Raw genomic sequence first — 26,664 nt, forward strand, 5'->3', positions numbered from 1 at the left:
GCTTTGTTATTTGAAAAAAAAAAAAAACATGTCATACTTACCTTCTCTGTGCAGTGGTTTTGCACAGAGCAACCCGGATCCTCTTCTTCTCAGGTCCCCTGCCGGTGCTCATGGCTCCTCCCCTCTTGACCAGTTCCCCCAATAGTAAGCCTCTTGCTATGGGGGCACTGGTGCGTGCTAACTCCTGAGCCGCACTCTGTGCATTCATAAGACACAGAGCAGCTGCTCAGTCCCGCTCTGAGTCATTTTGTCCTCACCTTTTTCTTTTCTGAACCTCCTGCCAGATGGTTTCCAGGTTTAGTATTTACTAAAATAATTGCATTTCCATGTTGTGTACTATGGGAGAGCTGATATAGTGAATGCAGGGTCTGGGGAGAGTGCATATAGTGAATGCAGGGTCTGGGGAGAGTGCATATAGTGAATGCAGGGTCTGGGGAGAGTGCATATAGTCAATGCAGGGTCTGGGGAGAGTGCATATAGTGAATGCAGGGTCTGGGGAGAGTGCATATAGTCAATGCAGGGTCTGGGGAGAGTGCATATAGTCAATGCAGGGTCTGGGGAGAGTGCATATAGTCAATGCAGGGTCTGGGGAGAGTGCATATAGTCAATGCAGGGTCTGGGGAGAGTGCATATAGTCAATGCAGGGTCTGGGGAGAGTGCATATAGTCAATGCAGGGTCTGGGGAGAGTGCATATAGTCAATGCAGGGTCTGGGGAGAGTGCATATAGTCAATGCAGGGTCTGGGGAGAGTGCATATAGTCAATGCAGGGTCTGGGGAGAGTGCATATAGTCAATGCAGGGTCTGGGGAGAGTGCATATAGTCAATGCAGGGTCTGGGGAGAGTGCATATAGTCAATGCAGGGTCTGGGGAGAGTGCATATAGTCAATGCAGGGTCTGGGGAGAGTGCATATAGTCAATGCAGGGTCCGGGGAGAGTGCATATAGTCAATGCAGGGTCCGGGGAGAGTGCATATAGTGAATGCAGGGTCCGGGGAGAGTGCATATAGTGAATGCAGGGTCCGGGGAGAGCGCATATAGTGAATGCAGGGTCCGGGGAGAGCGCATATAGTGAATGCAGGGTCCGGGGAGAGCGGATATAGGGAATGCAGGGTCCGGGGAGAGCGCATATAGGGAATGCAGGGTCTGGGGGGACTGGATATAGGGAAATGCAGGGTCCGGGCAGAGCGGATATAGGGAATGGGGGGACCAGATATAGTGAATGCAGGGTTTAGTAAAACTTTAATAGCTAAACACTTAAAATCATATACCGGCTCTACCATGTCTCCTCTGGTGTAGAATAGAACCATGTCAGTTTTGGTCTTCCTAAAAACCGTTAACTCCTTGATCTCCCCAATGTTTAGGGACAAATTGTTTGCCTCACACCACAATGGTCACCTGGTCACAAAACTACCTGGTGAGGCTGTTTTGATACGTTTTAACACTAATCCCTCAAAGCACTTCATTATCGGGGTGAGCACAATCCTTCAAACTATCTATGTTTGCTACTTTTGGTATGGGAGTAATAGTAGATTTTAGGCAAGTTGGAACCACAGCCAATGATAATGATCAGTTAAATATATTAGTAAAGACCCCTGCAAGGTGGTTGGCTCAGGTCTTAACAGCCCTCCCTTGGACCCCATCTGGACCCACAAATTGACAGATTTAAATGCCTGACTCACCTCGTGTTCCTGTATCACAGGTGCGGCATCACCCATGTGCGAGCTCAAGAAATTGTTTGCCGGGGTACTGCATCCTCTTGTGAGAAAAAGCTGTTGAATTCTTCAGCCCGTTGGTGTCAGGGCAGGGGCCGAGGAACGGACAGGCAGGCCTAACAATGTAACGCACTGGCTGACGACAACCACCACCCACAGACCGAAGTCCCTCAGGGCGCGGAGTCTAAGTCCCAGGCTGCCCTTCACCAGGGCCCCTGATGGTGGGGATGGACTTGATGCAGCCAGGAACCAGGTCGCGGCCCCTGAGGCACCTCAGCTGCGGTAATGGCCGCCGCCAATGGCATGTAGCTGGTGGAAGAGGCAAAAGAGTAGTCAGACAAGCCGGGTTCAGCAACAGGACAAAACAGTACAGGACAGCAGACGAGAATCACAGGTCACGAGCCGGGTTCAGCAACAGAGGGTCAGATCAAAGGAGAATACAAAGAATAGTCAAGTCACAAGCCGAATCAGATACCAGGAGAGTCACGAGAGTCAGAACAGAGTAATAGCAACACAAAGACACAAGTGCAAAGAGCATGTGCGGGCCACAGGCTTATATGTCATCAGCCACACCCCTCTGGGGGATGGACCACAGAGACCTGAAGGCATAAAAGGATTCCCATCATGCACAGCAGAATCCAAGATGGACGCCAGCACATGGAGTAACATAACCTCATGGAAAAGGTAGGACCTTGACAATTGGATAATAAAATGTGCACCCTGGTGAGTGTTCTCTCTGTGGTTTAGGATATCCTGTATCCCTTTCCAACCTTCCCGTACATCATTCTCTCTGCAGTATTCAATTTTAGGTTTGCTCTAGCAACACTATACTTAACCGTATCCCCATCCCTAAAGGCACCATCCCGTTCTTTCAAGACAACGTACTCTCTTGGTCATCCAGGGCTTCTGATTAGGAAAAACCTTGATATGCTTCCTAACCAGGGGCCTATTTACCACAAGGCACTTGCCTAGGGTGGCATTTTTCAAGGGGGCAGCTCCTCTTACACCCCCTCCCCCTGAAGAAAGGATGAAAGAGAGGGAGACGCGCACTGTGGGAACCAGATGGGATCCGATAGACTGATGGTGTATGTAGAGCCTAACTTTTGTTCGCAGGGATGTCCAGAACTGTGAAGATGAGTGTCTCTACCACTGGGGGGGGGGGTAGTGGAAGGCTCTTCCGGGTTGAGGGCAGAGGTGTTGTTGGTCAATGTTGTCAGGCTCTCTCTGCAGGAGGGGGAAGGGGGACAGGTTCTGTTGGTCGGTGTCCCTGGGGGCAGACAATGTTTGTGTTGCCTAGGGCAGCATTAAACCTAAATACACCACTGCTCCTAACTGTAACAAAGTCTACACAAGTGCTGATGTAACTCAGTATTGTATCAGTGTACGTATTTAGGTCTAGTGATGGGCCGAACACCCCCCTGTTCGGTTCGTGGTTGAACATCCAAACCTACAGAATGTTCAACCGCAAACTTCAAACACAATTTACTGAGCGGTACCACCTGAGTATGTGGGAGGATCCCGCTCAGTTACGAATATCCGGCATGAGTCATATTAAGTCACACGGTATTATAGTAGTGAGACATTCATTAATGTCTCCGCTGTCAGTGGGATTCTGACAGCTGAATGTAAAAAGAATTGTTGGCATTGCCCAACAATTAAACTTTTTTTCTTTTTTAAACGGCGTGGGGTTCCCCCTCCCATCCATACCAAGCCCTTCGGTGCTGCTATGGATTTTGAAGGCAACCCCCACACCAAAATAAAAACAAAAAAAAATGGCATGGGGGGTCCCCCCTAAAATCCATACCAGACCCTTATATGAACATGCAGGTCAGGAAAGGCGTGTACGAGCAAGCACCCCCGCCTGAACCATACCAGATACATGCCCTCAACATGGGGGAGGTACTTTGGGGCATGGGGGGGCTCCCCTTCCCCAAAATACCTTGTCCCCATGTTGATGGGGAAAAGGGTTTCCTTCCCACAACTCTTAGCTGTGGTTGTGGGGGGCTTATTAGAATCTTGAACCCCCTTTAAAAAGGGGGCCCCCAGATCCCTCCCCCCCCCATGTGAATGAGTATGTGGTACATGGTACTGTTGGTATGGTCAGGTGCATTGCTTTGACCAATCACAATGCACTGTCAGGGCGCAGTGCATCGTGGGGCATGGCAGGCGAACAGCCTACCGAACACCTGTACTGTTTGTGTGCTCAGCCAACACACAAATGGCCCGTGTTGAAGTCGAACTTAGGTTCAACTAGAACATACAGCCCAACACTATTTAGGCCATGTTTAAAAATTTCCCATTTGGTCCTCTCAAAGCAGTCCTGTAACTGCTCGAGAGCCATCTGACCAAATCCTTGTCTCCTTGCTTTCTGGAACAATTCTCTGCCTGATTGGGCTGTACAGTGGAATGAGAGAGGAATAATCTGAGTGGCCAAGATGAGGTAATGGAACAGCTTTGTATGCTTCCCCAACAGAGTATACCATACAACCAATTTATTTGTCCTGGGACTTTAAATGAGGCACAACACACGTCTAACAAATAACTTGTTTCCAACATAAATATCTAATAAATGAATAAACTTCTCATTGCTTACAAAAGGAGGATAATTTATATAATGTATATCCAAATTTCTTTCCATAGTAACTACTTTGAAAATGGGTGTGCAATTCTGATAGCACCCAATCCGCTTCTGGTTTGTCCCCTTGGGTTCTCACGGAGTCATCCTTCCACAGCTCCCAGGTGAGACTCCCCTGGCCATCACCATTTGGAAATACGGTCATATATTTTTAGCTGATTTGTTAGTATTAGGGACCCTCTGGTGACCCTTGAGATTGGAACTACTTCAAATATTACAAGATATTATTAGGTTGTTATATACTTGATGATTTACCTTGCACATATTATATCTGCATCTACTCCTGAAGAAGTGAACTAAGAGTCACGAAACACGGCGAGTTTTTGGATGCAATTTTAATGTCATTCTGTATTGACATCTGGATTGTATACAGTCAATTGTATATCCAATGATGTATGGATGCATTAATATGGATTTATTATAAATCAGCTTGTTACCATTTTATCCTTTTGTGAGCGATGAGAAGTTTGCTCGTTGGTCGTGTGTGTTGTGCCTCTTTTAAAGTCCCAGGACAAATATATTGGTTGTTTGGATATATTAAGGGATGGAGGCACATCACTGGGTGCATCAGGTCACATTCTATTTTTGTTATATTAATTTGGGTGGACACCCCAGTCCATAGTGGCCTCTTGCACCATGCAGATGTACAATAATGACATTGCGAGATACTGACCAGAATTTATTGTATTACTACACAGATTATGTAAACTTCCCAGTATGACATTTCTGGTTGGGATTGATGGCCAGGGTCTGCCTCATCCTCCAGATGTGATGCATTGAGGAGACTTTTGACTTTTTTTTTCCGCCCAAGCCTGCTTATACAGGTGGGGTCTGGGCCGCATCGGCACCATGTCTGTGCTTGATGTGTGATGTCAGCGTCATTGCGGCATCATCACACCAATGCGCTTTGTTTCATCTTGCTGCAGCCTTGAGGGGTATGGTACTCACGTCGCCGTTGTGCCTGTGTGGCGGTGGATGCCTCGTTGTTGAACGCTTCCCCTTTTAGACTGTTGGGAGGGACCAGCGCCTAGCCCCTGGGGACAAATGGTGGAAGCAGATGAAGATTTTTTTTTTTTTTCCTTTGAGGACACTGAGAAGCCACACTTGTTGTTGAGTGCCTCCCCTCTTTGATTGCACACGCAATGTTGGGAGGGACAACTGATTAGCCCATCCCCCCGGAATAAATAGTTGTAGCTTATGGGGGTGGTTTGCCCCATGAGGATACTGAGAAGCAACACTTTGATGTATAGTGCTTGAGTCATGGTTTGGCTGCTTTTATGTATGTTTTTGCATATGGCCTTGGTGGTCTATTTTTCATTGGCATATTCTTTTATCTTTGAACTGGATTCTGTGATTTGGGTCCTCTTTTCTTTTTTTCATACCACCAGGTGCAGTACATTTCATAAACTGATCTTGTTTCCTTTTATTATTGCTAAATTACAGCCAGGGCTGCATTCCATTTTTGTTGTATTGTTACTCAAATATCCAGTATTACAATGACCGCTTCTGATCCATGGTGGTTTATGCTTTTGTCTGCCTACATTTTGTTTTTGTTCGGCTCTGGGTACTTGGTGGTCTTTCTTTCTTTATTCCCACATTTTATTTTTGTGGGAAAAAAAATGAAAAATGTCATTTGTGTACAGCGTTGCATGACCATGCTATTGCCAGTTAAAGAGAAGTGGCGAATAGCAAAAAAATGACCAATGTACCCCATACTCATTCACATGGATGGGGGGGGTTTAGGTTGGCAGGATCTGGGGGTCTCCCCCCTTTACTGGCCAGCCTGGCCACATGCTCGGATAAGGGTTTTTTTTGGCATGGGGTTACTCTCAAAATCCATACCAAACCAGGACAAGCAGCCAGCTACATGGCCCCCTCCTTACCCTCTTCCCGTCCGCCCATTCTACATAGACGGCAGACGGGAAGCAGCGCCAATGCGGGCTAATGTTCCTGTACGTTAGGCTGCATCGATGGCTCGTGTGCGGCTCACAGAGCGCTCACCATGAAACCCGGTGATCGGTGTGTCACCCGGACACAGTGGATTATATTGTCTTTTTGTTCACTAAAATTCATTAAAGTGTTTTTTTACCCAGAAATATGCTTTTGAAAAACCACTGCGCAAATACCACGTGACATAAAATATTGTAACTCCCATCATTTTATTCTCTAGGGCCTCTGCTTAAAAAATATAATGTTTGGGGGTTCTAAGTAATTATCTAGCAAAAAATATATAATTTTTCCATGTAGGAGAGGAATGTCAGAATTGGCCCAGTATGCAAGTGGTTAAATAATAAACATGTCTATACTTACCTGCGGTGTGCAGTGGTTTTGCACAGAGCGGCCCGGATCACCCTCTTCTCGGGTCCCCCGCAGGTTCTCCTGGCTCATCCTGTCTGTCGGGTGCCCTCACAGAAAACAGCTTGCTATGGGGGCACCCACTGCTACGAGTGTCCATTCACACATGGTGCCATGGCTTGGCCCCACCTCCTCTATCTCCTCATTGGCTGACTGGCTGTGATTGATAGCAGTAGGAGTCAATGGCTCCTGCTTGCTGTCTCTGCCAATGAGGAGGCAGAGACCTGGGACAGTGAGGCTGTCATTCATATTGCTGGATCTTGATGGGGCTCAGCTAAATTTATTCTAAAAATATTCTTCCCATATATATATTGACATATTTGAAATACTATAACTTTGGCTATATTTAAAATAAATAAAAAACATATAATATATACTGTATGTTGAAATATGTCTTTTTATATATTTCCAAATATATGAACATTTTTTTAAAAAATACATTTTCAAATATACTGTGTCTTTAAAAATAAATTTAATCTACATTTTTAGAGTGCATTTACAAATATATGCTAAAATGAGTTCTGTAAAGCAAAATCTGAAGGATATATTTTAAAATATTTTTCATATATTTTGTAATATATAAAAAACACATTTCAACATACGGTATGTGTGTGTAAAATATCCTTTTTTTTAATTTAAATATATTGAATATGGCCAAAACTGTAGTATTTCAAATATATGCCAATATATTTGGGAAGAATATTTTTCTTCCATGTGTGTTGGCACACCTTTCTGTGAACTAGACTGGGACCTAGATGTCTTTCCATTTTTTTACCACTAGGTGCAGTCTTGCACCTTTCATATAATCGCTCACTATGTCTCCCTACTCACTTCTGCACTGCAGCCAGCATTACATGTTGTTTTTGTCGTTTATCACTCATCTTGATTTGGCCATCACCATTTGGAAATACGGTCATATATTTTTAGCTGATCTGTAAGTATTAGGGTCCCTCTTGTGACTCTTGAGATCAGAACGACTTCAAATGTTACAAGATCCCACTAGGTTGTTATATACTTGATGATTTACCGTGCAGATATTATATCTGCATCTACTCCTGAAGAAGTGAACTAAGTCACGAAACACGGCGAGTTTTTGGATGCAATTTTAATGTCATTCTGTATTGACATCTGGATTGTATACCGTCAATTGTATATCCAATGATGTATGGAATGCATTAATATGGATTTATTACAGATCAGCTTGTTACCATTTATCCTCTTTTGTAAGCAATGTGTCACGATCAGGGGTCAGGTTCAGAGACCAGTTGCTATAGCAGTGGAAAGGCTTACCTGAAACCAGCAGGATAGGTACACAGGCAGGTCACTGTGGCAGAGGAGTGGGATCACCCGAGGTGTGGAGTCTAAGTACCAACCGGTGTTCACCAGAGCTCCTAATGGTGGAGATGGATTTGGCTGCGTGTTGGTACCAGGTCACAGATCTCAGGATCACCCCACCAGGGAATGAGTAAGCCGGAATCCAGTAGCAGATCGAACAAGTTAGGGATCGAGCAGAAGCAGAGTCAGTCAACAAGCCAAGGGTCGGTCACAAACGGTAGTAGATGAGGCAGAATCGTAGTCCAGGAACAAGCCAAAGGTCGGTAGCGAAGGTATAGATGGCAGTAGGAGAGACAAGCAGGATATTAGCTGGTGAAGGCACAATAATCTGGCAAAGAGGAAATGCAGAGACATGGCTTTTATCAGGAAGTTCATGGGAGGAGAAAAGGGTTCAAGACAGACAGGGCCAAGGAAGGATCATCCAAACAGTTGTCAAGGGAGCTGTCCAGCATTCCAGGTTGCTCAGCAAATAGCGACATTGCCTCTCACCGCAGAAGGCCCAGGTTTGATCCCAGGCTCTGACAGTCTATAAGCAAGCCTGTACTCCGAGGTCAAGATAAATATATGATTGCAGTAATGCCGGGGATTTTTTTTACACAAGAGTCGGGACACGTGGTTGGGGGAGTGATAAAAAAAGGTGGTCGACCTGTATTTACTGACCTCCCCAAGCTGCAAAGGTAGCTTAGCAAAAATGCATGCCGGAAGTAATTGTCTCTGTTGAGTTTGTAAGGCAGCTGCGGTGAGGGATTTTAGGAGTTCAAATAGGCAATAGGGAGGTGATGTAATGTCAACTCACTGCCTTTCAATAGTCCTCTGAAAAGTGATCTACCACAGATTGCTTTTTCAGAGGGCAACACAAGGGTAAATGAGAGTAGAGAGACGTACTGAGAGTTTGTTGGGTGAACTATGTGCAGGAGAGGAGTGTGGAGGGTATGACAGGGGGAAGTATGTGCAGGAGAGGAGTGTGGAGGGTATGACAGGGCAGTATGTGCAGGAGAGGAGTGTGAAGGGTTTGACAGGGCAGTATGTGCAGGAGAGGAGTGTGAAGGGTTTGACAGGGGACTGTATGTGCAGGAGAGGAGTGTGGAGGGTATGACAGGGGGCAGTATGTGCGGGAGAGAAGTGTGGAGGGTTTGACAGGGGGAAGTATGTGCAGGAGAGGAGTGTGGAGGGTATGAGAGGGGGAAGTATGTGCAGGAGAGGAGTGTGGAGGGTATGACGGGGCAGTATGTACAGGAGAGGAGTGTGGAGGGTATGACAGGGGGCAGTATGTGCAGGAGAGGAGTGTGGAGGGTATGACAGGGGGCAGTATGTGCAGGAGAGGAGTGTGGAGGGTTTGACAGGGGGAAGTATGTGCAGGAGAGGAGTGTGGAGGGTATGACAGGAGGCAGTATGTGCAGGAGAGGAGTGTGGAGGGTATGACAGGAGGCAGTATGTGCAGGAGAGGAGTGTGGAGGGTATGACGGGGCAGTATGTGCAGGAGAGGAGTGTGGAGGGTATGACGGGGCAGTATGTGCAGGAGAGGAGTGTGGAGGGTATGACGGGGCAGTATGTGCAGGAGAGGAGTGTGGAGGGTATGACGGGGCAGTATGTGCAGGAGAGGAGTGTGGAGGGTTTGACAGTGGGCAGTATGTACAGGAGGCGAGTGTGGAGGGTATGATGGGGCAGTATGTGCAGGAGAGGAGTGTGGAGGGTTTGACAGGGAGAAGTATGTGCAGGAGAGAAGTGTGGAGGGTTTGACAAGGAGAAGTATGTGCAGGAGAGGAGTGTGGAGGGTATGACAGGGGACTGTATGTGCAGGAGAGGAGTGTGGAGGGTTTGACAGGGAGCAGTATGTGCAGGAGAGGAGTGTGGAGGGTTTGACAGGGGACTGTATGTGCAGGAGAGGAGTGTGGAGGGTATGACAGGGGCAGTATGTGCAGGAGAGGAGTGGGGAGGGTATGACAGGGGGCAGTATGTACAGGAGAGGAGTGTGGAGGGTATGCCGGGGCAGTATGTACAGGAGGTGAGTGTGGAGGGTATGCCGGGGCAGTATGTACAGGAGGTGAGTGTGGAGGGTATGCCGGGGCAGTATGTACAGGAGAGGAGTGTGGTGGGTATGCCGGGGCAGTATGTACAGGAGAGGAGTGTGGAGGGTATGACGGGGCAGTATGTACAGGAGAGGAGTGTGGAGGGTATGATGGGGCAGTATGTACAGGAGAGGAGTGTGGAGGGTTTGACAGGGGGCAGTATGTGCAGGAGAGGAGTGTGGAGGGTTTGACAGGGAGAAGTATGTGCAGGAGAGGAGTGTGGAGGGTATGACAGGGGAAGGTATGTGCAGGAGAGGAGTGTGGAGGGTTTGACAGGGGGCGGTATGTGCAGGAGAGGAGTGTGGAGGGTTTGACAGGGGGAAGTAGGTGCAGGAGAGGAGTGTGGAGGATTTGACAGGGTAGTTTGTGCAGAAGAGGAGTGTGGAGGGTATGATTGGGCAGTATGTGCAGGAGAGGAGTATGGAGGGTATGACGGGGCAGTATGTGCAGGAGAGGAGTGTGGAGGGTTTGACAGGGTAGTTTGTGCAGAAGAGGAGTGTGGAGGGTATGATTGAGCAGTATGTGCAGGAGAGGAGCGTGGAGGGTATGATAGGGGGCAGTATGTGCAGGAGAGGAGTGTGGAGGGTTTGACAGGGGCAGTATGTGCAGGAGAGGAGTGTGTAGGGTTTGACAGGGAGAAGTATGTGCAGGAGAGGAGTGTGGAGGGTATGACAGGGGGAAGTATGTGCAGGAGAGGAGTGTGGAGGGTATAATAGGGGACTGTATGTGCAGGAGAGGAGTGTGGAGGGTATGACAGGGGGAAGTATGTGCAGGAGAGGAGTGTGGAGGGTATGACAGGGGGAAGTATGTGCAGGAGAGGAGTGTGGAGGGTATGACAGGGGGAAGTATGTGCAGGAGAGGAGTGTGTCTGCATGACTAGGGGCGTGGCAGGGGTGGAGCTCTTTACCTGCTTTGGGAGGTATGGTGACATCACCACCAACAGGAACTCCATCCCTGGAATTCATAGAGGGTCACAAATGTAGCCCCTCCTAGTGTAGGATGCTGGGTAAATTTAGCTTTTGGCTCCTCCTGTTATCAAGATAGCAGTGATCATTTCTCTTGGTCTCTTTAGTGGTTTCACAGGCTGGTTCGCTTTCCCTGCCTCTAGAAGAAGCTTCCAGAGCTTAGGGAAGGAGGTGCAAATAGCCAGCTTGGATATTTATCATACTCCAACCAATCCCTGGAGAGGAGTGTCCAGTAGGGGGCTGGAAAGGTGATAAGTAGTCTGAAGCGCCAGAGAGCTGGGTCTCTCTCTCAGGTGAATTCTAGAGCCGGAGGGGCTGCTGCCCTCAGCCAGTTCATGGACTGTGTAGCTGCTGAGGGTCTGGTTGGATTTTCTTAGGAAGTGATTGTAGGACCTCACCACAAGGGATCTGCTCTGGAGAAGGACTGTCTCACTCACTGGACTGTGTTTAGAGTTAGCTGGAAGGTGGCAGCTGTCCTGGGGACTTATGAGTAAAGACCCAAAATTGATCCCTGTGACTGTGCTGTGTTCTGGATGACACATTGGCTACAAGTAGTTGTATGTAGGCACAAGGTAGCCAGAAGCCAAAGAAACTTGCCTCATGTTTCCCAGCTGTGAGGCTTTAGACTGTTCAATACTCCCAAGCCTGTCCTGTAATTGCTGTGCGCCATTCGTGTTGCAGTCCCCCACCCCCGAACCCTCTCCTGTTAAAGTTTCTTCACCCAGTAAATCTTAAAAAGCCGTCCCCTAGACCAGGGGTCACTAAATGGTGAGCTGCGAACAGCGCCAGCAGTGCTGCCCCCCGGACCACCAGCCCTCAATGAGAGATCCGCCACTGAGCAGGGCGGTCATCATGGCAACATGACATCACGTGTGCGCCCCGCACCTTTCATCACACTGTCTCTACGGCTCCCTCTCCCTGCCTGTACACAAGAGTCCAGCAAGGATCCCGGTACAGCCCCTGGCTGCCCTCAAGGTAGGGTGTAGTCTTACAAGGGCACTCTGATGGGCACAACATAGAATATGTCCATCAGAGTGCCCCTTAACATAACATGTGCCCAGCAGTTTCCCTTTACATAACATGTGCCCATCAGTGCCCCTTTACATAACACGTACCCATCAGAGTGCCCCTTAACATAATGTGCCCATCAGAGTGCCCCTTTACATAACATGTGCCCATCAGAGTGCCCCTTTACATAACATGTGCCCATCAGAGTGCCCCTTTACATAGCATGTGCCCATCAGAGTGCCCCTTTACATAACATGTGCCCATCAGAGTGCCCCTTTACATAACATGTGCCCATCAGTGCCCGTTAACATAACGTGCCCATCAGAGTTCCCCTTTACATAACATGTGCCCATCAGAGTGGCCCTTTACATAACATGTGCCCATCAGAGTGCCCCTTTACATAACATGTGCCCATCAGAGTGCATACAAAAGGAGAAGTTGTGAAAAGAGATTCACAAGAAAGCGGCTACATTTTGGACAGAATACGATACTCAGAATAATTTCCAAAAATGATGCTTTATTAAACATTAATAGCAGACAATAGGGTAATTACCCCGGTTCACCATCACCTCAGTATGAGATATTACTCTCAGACCTAAAACCACATCAAGACCAGTATAAATATGGATGTGCTGCAAAGACAATGACAAATACCTGTCTAATGCATTTGCAGCACTGTCACATTGGTTACACTACCAGTAGGAGGTATTTAAAAAAATTGTACCATCAGGTATTATGATAACACGCTAAGCAAAATGGCTAATATAGTCACCATATGGTCCTGACGAAGCTGAGTGAGATCCGCCCATCGGCGAAACGTGTTGACGTCATACGTCAGATAGGTCACTTCCGGTCATGCGCATTGACGTTACACACGCCGACCAGCAAGGAGGCGGCCATTTCTACATGCCACGAGCTATGCAAGGCTGTATTGGCGCCAGGGAGAGAGCAGAGCCCGCGAGATATCGGCTGATGTAAGCAGGTGTCCCCTGGATCAACACGTTGCAGCAATTACGGAGGATATCTCCACTATACATCACCCATGGCACAGGTGGTCAGTGGACTGTTACAAGGTTAACCAAGAAGGTTTCTTGTTACTCTCTTCATATATTTAAGCAGAAGTACCCAGATTGACTGTCCATTTATTATTTGTTTTATTCCAGGACGGGGACATTATGATGTATCATCTAGGTGCAAGGCATCCATTATATATTACAACCAATGGAAAATTCACCAGGCCTTACTTCATCACGTCTATTACAGTGGTTCATAGTCCACACGTTGTGGTGAAGAAACCATGTAAAGCAGGGCCTTGCTACCTACATCATTTACTTCATCAAGGACATCTACAGGGACTCCTTCATATATAATTTGCAGATTTGCATTTGCCTAGTGTGGATGTGTACCACTCACATGTGCCTAAGAGGGGTTGTATTGTATGAGTCTATATAGATATCATTGGGGCTCTAATCCTCCCTATATCTAATAATAATAATAATAATTTTTTACCCACATTGCCTTTCATGGGCTAAGGGTTATATCTTTTCCATATGGTGACTATATTAGCCATTTTGCTTAGCGTGTTATCATAATCCCTGATGGTACAATTTTTTGAAATACCTCCTACTGGTAGTGTAACCAATGTGACAGTGCTGCAAATGCATTAGACAGGTATTTGTCATTGTCTATGCAGCACATCCATATTTAGACCGGTCTTGATGTGGTTTTAATGTGGTTTTAGGTCTGAGTAATATCTCATACTGAGGTGATGGTGAACCGGGGTAATTACCCTATTGTCTGCTATTAATGTTTAATAAAGCATCATTTTTGAAAATTATTCTGAGTATCGTATTCTGTCCAAAATGTAGCCGCTTTCTTGTGAATCTCTTTTCACAACTTCTCCTTTTGTATGCATATTTTTTGGCTACTGAACAGAAGCCATCTATTGGGTGATACAATAAATATCTATATGAACCTCTACCCCTTATTTTTCATTACCCATCAGAGTGCCCCTTAATATAACATGTACCCATCAGAGTGCCCCTTTACATAACATGTACCCATCAGAGTTTCCCTTTACATAACATGTACCCATCAGAGTGCCCCTTTACATAACATGTACCCATCAGAATGACCCTTTACATAACATGTACCCATCAGAGTTTCCCTTTACATAACATGTACCAATCAGAGTGCCCCTTTACATAACATGTACCCATCAGAGTGCCCCTCTACATAACATGTATCCATCAGAGTGCCCCTTATTTTATGATAAGGGGGCACAAATGGGCACATACAGTGGAAAGGGGAACTCTGAGGGGCACATGTGATGTAAAGGAGCACTCTGATGGGGAAATATGATATGAAGGGGTACTTTGAGTGTAAAGGGGCACTCTGACGGGAATACCTGATGTAAGGTGGCAATGTGATGGGGATACCTGATGTAAAGGGGCACTCTGATGGGGAATATGATGTAAAGGGGCACTCTGATGGGGAATACGATGTAAAGGGGCACTCTGATGGGGAAATATGATAGAAAGGGGTACTTTGTAATGGGGCACTCTGACGGGAATACCTTATGTAAGGTGGCAATGTGATGGGGATGCCTGATGTAAAGGGGCACTCTGATGGGAACTGATGTAAAGGGGCACTCTGATGGGAACAACTGATGTAAAAGAGCACTCTGATGGGCACACCTGATGTGATGGGAATACATGATGTAAAGTTGCACTCTGATGGTGACCCTTAATATAAGGGGGCACACTGATGGGCACACACTATTCAGACCTTGGCCAGAAGATAATTTTAGTGACCAGATCTCCTTGAATTTAATTCAATCCCCCTGCCCTAGACTGTGATATTGGCGCCGCTGTCAATGGACTGGTGCTTGGTGGTGGGCAGTCTGTGTACTGTTAGGGAAGAACCAGTTTTACCAAAGGCCCCTACATTGCACGCACTGAGACCAGTGATGGGGGTTATTTTTACACTCATGGGCACCTACATTGAGGGTTGTTACTGCACTCACTGACACCAATGTTGGGGGTTATTACTGCATCTACTGACACCAGTGTTGGGAGTTATTACTGCATCTACTGACACCAGTGTTGGGGGTTATTAGTGCACTCACTGACACCAATGTTGGGGGTTATTATTGCATCCAGTGACACTAATGTTGGGGGTTGTTATTGCAATTACTGGCACCAATGTTGGCGTTTATTATTGCATCGACTGACACATATGCTGGGGGTTATTATTGCAGCTACTGACACCAATTACTGTCACACAAAGCAATCAATATACACAGATTGGGATTTTTCTACCAAAAACATGGAGCACAAAATATTTTGGCCTAAATTTATGGCTAACTTTGAGCTTACTATATATTTTTTTAGCTGAACGTAAAAAAATATTGTTTTTCTTCAAAATTTCTGGTCTTTTTTGTTTATACTATACTATAGTGCGAAAAATAAAAATTGCACAGGTGATAAAATACCACCAAAAGTGTGTGTGAAAAAAAGGACATAAATTTTGTTTGGGTGCAGCACTGCATGACCGCGCAATTCTCAGTTGAAATAGTGCAGCTCCGAATAGCAAAAAGAGGCGTGGTCATTAAAGTGGAGTTCCACTCACTCTGTAAAAAAAAGAAGTCAGCAGCTACAAAAACAGCCACTCCCCTGTCCCCGTTTCACCGGCCGTCGGTTATTCCAGGCGCCGGCATCTTCAGTGTGGGCACCCGGCAGTGACAGCTTGCGGCTTCACAGCCGGGTGCCCACTGTGCATGCGCGAGTACCACTGCACTTCCTGAATGGCCCCGTCGTCTTCTGGGATCTGTCACGTGTCCCACAAGACTTCAGGGAGGGAGGGTAGGAGGACAACTTCCGTTTCCGATCGCCTAGGCTAGGGGTAGGCAACCTGCGGCTCTCTAACTGTTGTGGAACTACATTTCCCATGAGACATTGCAAAATTGACAGTTACAGCTATGACTTGCAGAGGCATGATGGAACTTGTAGTCCTGTAACAGTTGGAGGGCCGCAGGTTGCCTACCCCTGGCCTAGGCGATCGCAGTGGAAGCGGCAGCGGGTACCTGTCAAATTCGAATACCCGTTCCCCCCGCCCCTCCCCAAAGGTGCCAATCCTTAATGGGGAGCGGGGGACCAATCTATAAAGCGGGACATCCCCTTTTGGATGGAACTCCGCTTTAAGGGGGGTAAATCCTCTGGAGGGCAAGTGGTTAAAAAAAATAAAATGTATTTTGCACCGTTTTTCCTCCTTGTTTCATATCATCATTGCTGGTCTCCTGCAGCCTCCTTGCCGGCACTTCGTGTTTGCATCTGGGATCTAGATCTGTGCAGGCCAAAGACATGCTTTACTTTCTATCCATTGCTGAACCACTTGCCTACCTTTACCCCCTCTAAGCACCTGCCTCCCCCCATTGGCCTGGGCAGGAAGGGGGCACTTTTACCTCCTTCCTGCCCAGGACAATCGTCAGCTTTCAGCGCTTTGAATGACAATTGCGCGGTCATGCAACACTGTACCCATATGACATTTGTATCATTGTTTTCCCACAAGCAGAGCTTTCTTCTGGAAGTATTTATTCCCCACTGGGGGGTTTATTTATTGCAGTATAAACGAAAAAAGAGAGAAAATTCTGGAAAAAAAGGTTTTCTTTGTTTCTATGATAAACATTTTGCAAACAGGTAATTTTTCTCCTTCACTGATGTGCACTGATAGGCAGCACTGATAGGCGGCACTGATGAGGCAGCATTGGTGGCCATTGATGAGGAGGCACTGATGATGCTACACTGATATGCAGCACTGATAGGCTGCACTGATGAGGCGGCACTGACAAGGCAGCACTGGTGGCCATTGATGAGGAGGCACTGATGATGCTACACTGATAGGCAGCACTGCTAGGAAGTAACGCTGGGCACTATTAGGTAGCACTGAAAGGCAACGACTGGCAGCACTGGTTGATTGGCTCTGATGGGCACAGATTGGCAGCACTGTTGGGAACTGATGAGCATTGTTGAGCACTAATAGGCTGCACTGATAGGCAGCACTGATAGGCAGAAATTATGGGTTCTATTAGGTAGCACTGACTGATTGGCACTGATAGGCGGCACTGACAGGCACAGATTGGCAGCACTGCTGGGCACTGATGAGCACTTTTGGGGCTGCACTGATAATCAGTGCCCTGACTATCAGTGCAGATGTCTGCTTTGACAGTTGCCTGTTATGGGCAGTACTTTCCTCACACTGTGACAGCATAAGGAAAGTACTGCTGATAATGTTTTAGTATTAAAAAATAAAAATAAAAAAGGTTTTACTGTTAAAAGATCAAAATAAAAAATATTTAATGTTATGAAAATAACAACTATTTTAGTGTTATTAGATAAAATTATTTTTGTTAAAAAATAAAAAAAAGTTTTAGTATTAAAGAAATAAAAATATTTTATCGTTAAGAAAAATTTTAGTGCTAAAAAAATAAAGATAAAAATTATTTTGTGCTAAAAAATAAAAAACCTGTTTTGGTGTAAAAAAAGTTTTACTGTTAAAAGATAAAATAAAAAAATATTTATTGTTATTAAAATAACAAATATGTTAATAAATACAATTTTTTTTGTTAAAAAAATAAAATTTGTTTAGTGTTTAAAGAATAAAAAGGTTAAGTTTTCAAAAATAAAAAAAGTTTTACTGCTAAAAATGTTTTAGTTTTACACAAAACAGTTTGTGTTAAAAAAATAAATAAAACAAAAAATGGTTTATGTGCTAAAAAATGAAAAATGTATTACTGTTAAAAAAGAAAAAATATTTTTTGTTAATAAAAAAAGTGTTAAAAAATAAAAAATGTGCAGTGTTAAAATAATTTTTTTAAGTGTTGGGGTTAAAAATAAACAATTTTAATGTTAAAAACTAAATAAAAACAAAAAATGTTTTTGTGTTAAAAAATAGAAAATGTTTTAATGTTATTTTTTTTTAACTTGTAGTGTTAAAAAAAATTACAAAAAGTTTTAGTGTTAAAAAAAATAAAACGTTATTATGTTAAAAAAAAAATTTAAAAAAAGTTTAGTGTTAAGTAAAAAAGAAAGTTTTAGTGTTAAAAGAAATACAAATAAAAACGTTTTAGTGTAAAAAAAAAAGTTTCGTGTTGCCTGTGTTGTGTATGGATTGGTGCAGGTCAGGACTACAATCCCCTCCCCCTCCATACGAGGACAGGTGTGTGCTGTGAGTGGGGAGTTGTAATTCCAGCGCACGCCTGCAGTACCCATGTTCTCACACTAGAGGTCTCCCCCGCTCAGCCCCGCTCCGCCGGCTCTCCATCCCCGGCTGTCCTCATTAACCCCTGTGTGTCCGGCAGGCGGGCGGGGTGCCAGTGGGGTGTCGGTGTCCGTCCCTCCTCCCCGGTGTGTCTCCTCCTCCGTGCTGGTCGTCGGTGTGCTCAGTATGGAGGGATGGCGGTAGAAGGCGGGGTGGAGGTGCTGCTCCGGGACGGTTGGTATACAGTTGCGGGGAAGTTGTCGGAGGTCTCCCTGGTGCTGAGCGCGGACCGGTCCGGGGACAACGGGGTGACCAATGGATCGTTCCGGGGCCCCTCCGAGCCCCCCCTGCCCGAGGCCATCGCCAACCAGAAGCGGACGGTGCGGGTGGTGGAGCCGGGCGGGCTGGGGATCCATGAAGGGGGGCCGGGAGAACAAGATGCCCGTCCTCATCTCCAAGATCTTCCGCGGGCTGGCCGCCGACCTCACCCACTCCCTCTATGTCGGGGACGCCATCCTCTCCGTCACTGGCACCGACCTCCGGGATGCCACACATGACGAGGGCGGGCAGGGAGGTCACCCTGGAGGGTAAGTACCACCTGTGGCATGGGATGGAGGGGGCATGTATGTGTAGGGGGCATGGGGGGGTAAGTACCACCGATTGGATGGGGGGCATGTATGTGTAGGGGACATGGGGGGTAAGTACCACCGATTTGGATGGGGGGTGTCATGTATGTGTAGGGGACATGGGGGGGTAAGTGCCACCGATTGCATGGGGGGCATGTATGTGTAGGGGACATGGGGGGGTAAGTACCACCTGTGGCATGGGATGGGGGGGTGTAATGTATGTGTAGGGGACATGGGGGGGTAAGTACCACCGATTGGATGGGGGGCATGTATGTGTAGGGGACATGGGGGGTAAGTACCACCGATTTGGATGGGGGGTGTCATGTATGTGTAGGGGACATGGGGGGGTAAGTGCCACCGATTGCATGGGGGGCATGTATGTGTAGGGGACATGGGGGGGGTAAGTACCACCTGTGGCATGGGATGGGTGGGTGTAATGTATGTGTAGGGGACATGGGGGGGTAAGTACCACCGATTGGATGGGAGGCATGTATGTGTAGGGGACATGGGGGGTAAGTACCACCGATTTGGATGGGGGGTGTCATGTATGTGTAGGGGACATGGGGGGGTAAGTGCCACCGATTGCATGGGGGGCATGTATGTGTAGGGGACATGGGGGGGTAAGTACCACCTGTGGCATGGGATGGGGGGGTGTAATGTATGTGTAGGGGACATGGGGGGGTAAGTACCACCGATTGGATGGGGGGCATGTATGTGTATGGGGCATGGGGGGTAAGTACCACCGATTGGATGGGGGGCATGTATGTGTAGGGGACATGGGGGGGTAAGTACCACCTGTGGCATTAGATGGGGAAGGTGCTATGTATGTGTAGGGGGCATGGGGGGGGGGTAAGTACCACCTGTGGCATGGGATGATGGGGTTCCTTGTATGTGTAGGGGACATGGGGGGTAAGTACCACCTGTGGCAAGGGATGGGAGAGGTGCCATGTATGTGTAGGGGACATGGGGGGGTAAGTACGACCTGTGGCATGGGATGGGGGAGGTGGCATGTATATGTAGGGGGCATGGGGGCTAAGTACCACCTGTGGCATGGGATGGGAGAGGTGCCATGTATGTGTAGGGGATATGGGGGGGTAAGTGCCACCTATGGCAAGGGATGGGAGAGGTGCCATGTATGTGTAGGGGACTTATGGGGTAAGTACCACCTATGGCAAGGGATGGGAGAGGTGCCATGTATGTGTAGGGGACATGGGGGGGGGGTAAGTACCACCTGTGGCATGGGATGGGGAAGGTGCCGGGGACAACGGGGTGACCAATGGATCGTTCCGGGGCCCCTCCGAGCCCCCCCTGCCCGAGGCCATCGCCAACCAGAAGCGGACGGTGCGGGTGGTGGAGCCGGGCGGGCTGGGGATCCATGAAGGGGGGCCTGGAGAACAAGATGCCCGTCCTCATCTCCAAGATTTTCCGCGGGCTGGCCGCCGACCTCACCCACTCCCTCTATGTCGGGGACGCCATCCTCTCCGTCACTGGCACCGACCTCCGGGATGCCACACATGAAGAGGGCGGGCAGGGAGGTCACCCTGGAGGGTAAGTACCACCTGTGGCATGGGATGGAGGGGGCATGTATGTGTAGGGGGCATGGGGGGGTAAGTACCACCGATTGGATGGGGGGCATGTATGTGTAGGGGACATGGGGGGTAAGTACCACCTGTGGCGTGGGATGGGGGCATGTATGTGTAGGGGACATGGGGGGTAAGTACCACCTGTGGCGTGGGATGGGGGCATGTATGTGTAGGGGACATGGGGGGGTAAGTACCACCTGTGGCATGGGATGGGGGCATGTATGTGTAGGGGACATGGGGGGGAAACTACCACCTGTGGCATGGGATGGGGGTGTCATGTATGTGTAGGGGACATGGGGGGGTAAGTACCACCGATTGGATGGGTGGCATGTATGTGTAGGGGACATGGGGGGGGGTAAGTACCACCGATTGGATGGGTGGCATGTATGTGTAGGGGACATGGGGGGGTAAGTACCACCGATTGGATGGGAGGCATGTATGTGTAGGGGACATGGGGGGATAAGTACGACCTGTGGCATGGGATGGGGGGTGTCATGTATGTGTAGGGGGCATGGGGGGGTAAGTACCACTGATTGGATGGGGGGCATGTATGTGTAGGGGACATGGGGGGTAAGTACCACCTGTGGCATGGGATGGGGGCATGTATGTGTAGGGGACATGGGGGGTAAGTACCACCTGTGGCATGGGATGGGGGCATGTATGTGTAGGGGACATGGGGGGGGTAAGTACCACCTGTGGCGTGGGATGGGGGCATGTATGTGTAGGGGACATGGGGGGGTAAGTACCACCTGTGGCATGGGATGGGGGCATGTATGTGTAGGGGACATGGGGGGGTAACTACCACCTGTGGCATGGGATGGGGGTGTCATGTATGTGTAGGGGACATGGGGGGGTAAGTACCACCGATTGGATGGGTGGCATGTATGTGTAGGGGACATGGGGGGGGGGTAAGTACCACCGATTGGATGGGTGGCATGTATGTGTAGGGGACATGGGGGGTAAGTACCACCTGTGGCATGGGATGGGGGCATGTATGTGTAGGGGACATGGGGGGGGGTAAGTACCACCTGTGGCATGGGATGGGGGCATGTATGTGTAGGGGTCATGGGGGGGTAAGTACCACCTGTGGCATGGGATGGGGGCATGTATGTGTAGGGGACATGGGGGGGTAACTACCACCTGTGGCATGGGATGGGGGTGTCATGTATGTGTAGGGGACATGGGGGGGTAAGTACCACCGATTGGATGGGGGGCATGTATGTGTAGGGGACATGGGGGGTAAGTACCACCTGTGGCATGGGATGGGGGCATGTATGTGTAGGGGACATGGGGGGGGGTAAGTACCACCTGTGGCATGGGATGGGGGCATGTATGTGTAGGGGACATGGGGGGGTAAGTACCACCTGTGGCATGGGATGGGGGCATGTATGTGTAGGGGACATGGGGGGGTAACTACCACCTGTGGCATGGGATGGGGGTGTCATGTATGTGTAGGGGACATGGGGGGGTAAGTACCACCGATTGGATGGGGGGCATGTATGTGTAGGGGACATGGGGGGGTAACTACCACATGTGGCATGGGATGGGGGTGTCATGTATGTGTAGGGGACATGGGGGGGTAAGTACCACCGATTGGATGGGGGGCATGTATGTGTAGGGGACATGGGGGGGTAACTACCACCTGTGGCATGGGATGGGGGTGTCATGTATGTGTAGGGGACATGGGGGGGTAAGTACCACCGATTGGATGGGTGGCATGTATGTGTAGGGGACATGGGGGGATAAGTACCACCTGTGGCATGGGATGGGGGGTGTCATGTATGTGTAGGGGACATGGGGGGGTAAGTACCACCGATTGGATGAGGGGCATGTATGTGTAGGGGACATGGGGGGGGTAAGTACCACCGATTGGATGGGGGGCATGTATGTGTAGGGGACATGGGGGGCTAAGTACCACCTGTGGCATGGTTTGGGGGGGTGTCATGTATGTGTAGGGGACATGGGGGGTAAGTACCACCGATTTGGATGGGGGGTGTCATGTATGTGTAGGGGACATGGGGGGGTAAGTGCCACCGATTGCATGGGGGGCATGTATGTGTAGGGGACATGGGGGGGTAAGTACCACCTGTGGCATGGGATGGGGGGTGTCATGTATGTGTAGGGGACATGGGGGGGGTAAGTACCACCGATTGGATGAGGGGCATGTATGTGTAGGGGACATGGGGGGGGGGGTAAGTACCACCGATTGGATGGGGGGCATGTATGTGTAGGGGACATGGGGGGCTAAGTACCACCTGTGGCATGGTTTGGGGGGGTGTCATGTATGTGTAGGGGACATGGGGGGGTAAGTGCCACCGATTGCATGGGGGGCATGTATGTGTAGGGGACATGGGGGGGTAAGTACCACCTGTGGCATGGGATGGGGGGTGTAATGTATGTGTAGGGGACATGGGGGGTAAGTACCACCGATTGGATGGGGGGCATGTATGTGTATGGGGCATGGGGGGTAAGTACCACCGATTGGATGGGGGGCATGTATGTGTAGGGGACATGGGGGGGTAAGTACCACCTGTGGCATTAGATGGGGAAGGTGCTATGTATGTGTAGGGGGCATGGGGGGGGTAAGTACCACCTGTGGCATGGGATGATGGGGTTCCTTGTATGTGTAGGGGACATGGGGGGTAAGTACCACCTATGGCAAGGGATGGGAGAGGTGCCATGTATGTGTAGGGGACATGGGGGGGTAAGTACCACCTGTGGCATGGGATGGGGGAGGTGGCATGTATGTGTAGGGGGCATGGGGGGGTAAGTACCACCTGTGGCATGGGATGGGAGAGGTGCCATGTATGTGTAGGGGATATGGGGGGGTAAGTGCCACCTAAGGCAAGGGATGGGAGAGGTGCCATGTATGTGTAGGGGACTTGGGGGGTAAGTACCACCTATGGCAAGGGATGGGAGAGGTGCCATGTATGTGTAGGGGACATGGGGGGGGGTAAGTACCACCTGTGGCATGGGATGGGGAAGGTGCCGGGGACAACGGGGTGACCAATGGATCGTTCCGGGGCCCCTCCGAGCCCCCCCTGCCCGAGGCCATCGCCAACCAGAAGCGGACGGTGCGGGTGGTGGAGCCGGGCGGGCTGGGGATCCATGAAGGGGGGCCTGGAGAACAAGATGCCCGTCCTCATCTCCAAGATCTTCCGCGGGCTGGCCGCCGACCTCACCCACTCCCTCTATGTCGGGGACGCCATCCTCTCCGTCACTGGCACCGACCTCCGGGATGCCACACATGACGAGGGCGGGCAGGGAGGTCACCCTGGAGGGTAAGTACCACCTGTGGCATGGGATGGAGGGGGCATGTATGTGTAGGGGGCATGGGGGGGTAAGTACCACCGATTGGATGGGGGGCATGTATGTGTAGGGGACATGGGGGGTAAGTACCACCTGTGGCGTGGGATGGGGGCATGTATGTGTAGGGGACATGGGGGGGTAAGTACCACCTGTGGCATGGGATGGGGGCATGTATGTGTAGGGGACATGGGGGGGTAACTACCACCTGTGGCATGGGATGGGGGTGTCATGTATGTGTAGGGGACATGGGGGGGGTAAGTACCACCGATTGGATGGGTGGCATGTATGTGTAGGGGACATGGGGGGGTAAGTACCACCGATTGGATGGGTGGCATGTATGTGTAGGGGACATGGGGGGGTAAGTACCACCGATTGGATGGGAGGCATGTATGTGTAGGGGACATGGGGGGATAAGTACCACCTGTGGCATGGGATGGGGGGTGTCATGTATGTGTAGGGGTCATGGGGGGGTAAGTACCACCGATTGGATGGGGGGCATGTATGTGTAGGGGACATGGGGGGTAAGTACCACCTGTGGCATGGGATGGGGGCATGTATGTGTAGGGGACATGGGGGGGTAAGTACCACCTGTGGCATGGGATGGGGGCATGTATGTGTAGGGGACATGGGGGGGTAAGTACCACCTGTTGCATGGGATGGGGGCATGTATGTGTAGGGGACATGGGGGGGTAACTACCACCTGTGGCATGGGATGGGGGTGTCATGTATGTGTAGGGGACATGGGGGGGTAAGTACCACCGATTGGATGGGGGGCATGTATGTGTAGGGGACATGGGGGGGTAACTACCACCTGTGGCATGAGATGGGGGTGTCATGTATGTGTAGGGGACATGGGGGGGTAAGTACCACCGATTGGATGGGGGGCATGTATGTGTAGGGGACATGGGGGGGGGTAACTACCACCTGTGGCATGGGATGGGGGTGTCATGTATGTGTAGGGGACATGGGGGGGTAAGTACCACCGATTGGATGGGTGGCATGTATGTGTAAGGGACATGGGGGGGTAAGTACCACCGATTGGATGGGAGGCATGTATGTGTAGGGGACATGGGGGGATAAGTACCACCTGTGGCATGGGATGGGGGGTGTCATGTATGTGTAGGGGACATGGGGGGGGTAAGTACCACCGATTGGATGAGGGGCATGTATGTGTAGGGGACAAGGGGGGGGTAAGTACCACCGATTGGATGGGGGGCATGTATGTGTAGGGGACATGGGGGGCTAAGTACCACCTGTGGCATGGTTTGGGGGGGTGTCATGTATGTGTAGGGGACATGGGGGGTAAGTACCACCGATTTGGATGGGGGGTGTCATGTATGTGTATGGGACATGGGGGGGGTAAGTACCACCGATTGGATGGGGGGCATGTATGTGTAGGGGACATGGGGGGCTAAGTACCACCTGTGGCATGGTTTGGGGGGGTGTCATGTATGTGTAGGGGACATGGGGGGTAAGTACCACCGATTTGGATGGGGGGTGTCATGTATGTGTAGGGGACATGGGGGGGTAAGTGCCACCGATTGCATGGGGGGCATGTATGTGTAGGGGACATGGGGGGGTAAGTACCACCTGTGGCATGGGATGGGGGGTGTAATGTATGTGTAGGGGACATGGGGGGGTAAGTACCACCGATTGGATGGGGGGCATGTATGTGTATGGGGCATGGTGGGTAAGTACCACCTGTGGCATTAGATGGGGGAGGTGCTATGTATGTGTAGGGGGCATGGGGGGGTAAGTACCACCTGTGGCATGGGATGATGGGGTTCCTTGTATGTGTAGGGGACATGGGGGGTAAGTACCACCTATGGCAAGGGATGGGAGAGGTGCCATGTATGTGTAGGGGACATGGGGGGGGGTAAGTACCACCTGTGGCATGGGATGGGGGAGGTGGCATGTATGTGTAGGGGGCATGGGGGGGTAAGTACCACCTGTGGCATGGGATGGGAGAGGTGCCATGTATGTGTAGGGGATATGGGGGGGTAAGTGCCACCTATGGCAAGGGATGGGAGAGGTGCCATGTATGTGTAGGGGACTTGGGGGGTAAGTACCACCTATGGCAAGGGATGGGAGAGGTGCCATGTATGTGTAGGGGACATGGGGGGGGGGTAAGTACCACCTGTGGCATGGGATGGGGAAGGTGCCATGTATGTGTAGGGGGCATGGGGTGGGGGGGTAAGTACCACCTGTGTCATGGGATGGGAGAGATGCCATGTATGTGTAGGGGACATGGGGGGGTAAGTGCCACCTATGGCAAGGGATGGGAGAGGTGCCATGTATGTGTAGGGGACTTGGGGGGTAAGTACCACCTGTGGCATGGGATGAGGGGGTTCCATGTATGTGTAGGGGACATGGGGGGGGTAAGTACCACCTGTGGCATGGGATGGGAGAGATGCCATGTATGTGTAGGGGACATGGGGGGGTAAGTGCCACCTATGGCAAGGGATGGGAGAGGTGCCATGTATGTGTAGGGGACTTGGGGGGTAAGTACCACCTGTGGCATGGGATGAGGGGGTTCCATGTATGTGTAGGGGACATGGGGGGGTAAGTACCACCTGTGGCATGGGATGAGGGGGTTCCATGTATGTGTAGGGGACATGGGGGGGTAAGTACTACCTGTGGCATGGGATGAGGAGGTTCCATGTATGTGTAGGGGACATGGGGGGGTAAGTGCCACCTGTGGCATGGGATGAGGGGGTTCCATGTATGTGTAGGGGACATGGGGGGGGGGTAAGTACTACCTGTGGCATGGGATGAGGAGGTTCCATGTATGTGTAGGGGACATGGGGGG

At 49.8% G+C, this 26,664-nt stretch overlaps 1 long non-coding RNA gene across 1 annotated transcript in view; it reads left to right on the top strand.

Moving 5' to 3' along the window:
• The window catches only part of LOC149470869 (uncharacterized), a 124,592-nt gene that overhangs the window by 85,297 nt on the left and 12,631 nt on the right, over nucleotides 1-26,664 (top strand). The gene's annotated exons all lie outside the window — the stretch shown is intronic.

Source organism: Staurois parvus, unplaced genomic scaffold (assembly GCF_062004578.1).
Source record: "Staurois parvus isolate SC_StPar_1 unplaced genomic scaffold, SC_StPar_1.0 ptg000030l, whole genome shotgun sequence".
In the NCBI taxonomy this organism is placed as follows: Eukaryota; Metazoa; Chordata; class Amphibia; order Anura; family Ranidae; genus Staurois; species Staurois parvus.